Raw genomic sequence first — 2,188 nt, forward strand, 5'->3', positions numbered from 1 at the left:
AAAACCCAGAAAAATTTCCCCCAACGAAATAAAAAAAAAAAAAAAAAAAAATCCAAAATTTATAAATCACCAATTCCTCAATTTTTGAGAAAACACGAAAATCTCAAGATCTGATTTCACCCTTAATCCCGTTTCTATGTAAAAAAATTCAAAAGACCCAGAAGCCGAATCGTCGTCTACTTTAAAAACTTTTTTTTTTAAAAAAAAACGGGATTTTGAAATTCGAATTTATTGATCTAGACTTAGAGAAAGGTAAATGAAATTAGGGTTTTGAAAGGTTTTAAGAAGACGAAGAAGAGAGATTTGGTAACTCAGCGGAACCAAAAGAAAAAAAAATGCAGAGAAATTGGGGTTTTGAATCTTCTTCTTCTTCTTCGTCTTCGTTTTATAATTTTAACACTCGTCGTCGTCCTCCCTCTCTTATACTTGTTTTTGAAATTTCAATTTTTCTAGATTATATTAGACGGTTAGGTTTGTTTCGCATTTTGATCGTACGGTTAGTATTAGATAAGTTGATCCGACGATTACTATTCATATAAGGTTTGAGGTGTGGTTCTTCCTTCACCGTCCGATCCTCACAAATTATATTAAAAAAAAAGTAATTATTACGAAATTGTTTTTGAATATTGGCCCTAATCTTTTGTTTATTCAAGAATTTGTCGTAATCTTTGGTTTGTAATGTTCTACCCCATAATTTAATTTTTGGGGATTTATAGCAACTGAAATAATGATTTGTAAGTAATCTTTTTAATTAACTTGTATTTCTTATCTCATCTCATACTTTATTAATCTGACAAAAAAGAGAAAAGTCTAGCAAAATACATAATTAAGGTTTAATTTTCTGACTAATAAAAAAATAATAATGTTTATTTAATTTTAGAGTATAGCTAAAAAAGTTGACTAAATTTGTGTCTAATTATGAGTAGTCAACAAAAAAAATGGGATTTATTTTCTATAGAGTTGATATTTATTTACGTAATTACCAAAAGTTAAAAGATTGTTTTGAATAATTTCTCCCTTAAATAGCTACAGAATCTTAGATAAGTATGTTGATAACTTTTTTGTTATTTAACCCCGCAAACAAAAATAATTGCGATTTAAAAGCCAAAAAAAAAAACTGACAATCATATACCTATAACCGTAAAATCTCTATAAATTAATATCTCTAAATTAATAAACACTATAAATTAATCAATTTTGCTGGTTCCAAATCAGAATAGTGTAAAAAATAACAAAATTTAATAAAATAATAAGATAATATTTTTTTTGAAATTTCCATATAAAATATGGTCCCAATAATATCGTAAATTAATAATCATGTAAATTTATATATATATATATATATATATGTTGATATATGTATGTTTTAGAATTTTGAATTTTCTCATAGAACTCATATCTATAAAACAATTGTTATGTTGTATAATCAAACTATAATGATAGAAAATACTCTATAACATGTCATAAAAATAGCTAAGTTTTTTTTTAAGTTTTCAATTTCTACATATGCATCATTTTCATTTTCATAATTTTATAGAGTATTTGTAATTTATTGTCAATAATGTTTTCTAAATATTACAAATTCAACTCTAAATTGATAACATCTGAAAGTCTAATCTTATTTTGCTAAAATTATCTCAATTCATAATTTTGAAAAATTTAAACAATTATAATATAGATTTATGTTGTAAAACTAGAGAGTTTAGGGAACGAAATCTCTTGTTCTTATTAATCATAATCGAATGGAGGTTACATATATATAGGGAGTACAAAGGCTAAAGCCCAAACCAACATAAGAATAGGCTAATGGACTAATGGACCTAAAGGCCATGACAAATAACATGGACCGTACATGGGCCGTATGGCCGTGTACCATGGACTGTAGATGGGCCGGTCTATAGAGTCCACTAAGTGTTTTACAACACTCCCCCTTGGACGAGATGACCATGCCATGTTGGACGGGATCGACGCAATGTGCTTAGGGGATGCTGCCTCATTAAAACCTTACCAGGAAAACCCAGTGGGACAAAACCTTGGTGAAGGAAAAAGAGTACAGCACACATTGCTCCCCCTGTTCCAAACATCACTCCAAGTCCTTAAGCCTCCGCATTCCAATCTTGTGCGTGAGCTTCTTGAATGTTGTTGTCGGCAATGCTTTGGTGAAGAGATCGGCTGAGTTGTCGCATGA

Source organism: Camelina sativa, chromosome 19 (genome assembly GCF_000633955.1).
Source record: "Camelina sativa cultivar DH55 chromosome 19, Cs, whole genome shotgun sequence".
Lineage (NCBI taxonomy): Eukaryota > Viridiplantae > Streptophyta > Magnoliopsida > Brassicales > Brassicaceae > Camelina > Camelina sativa.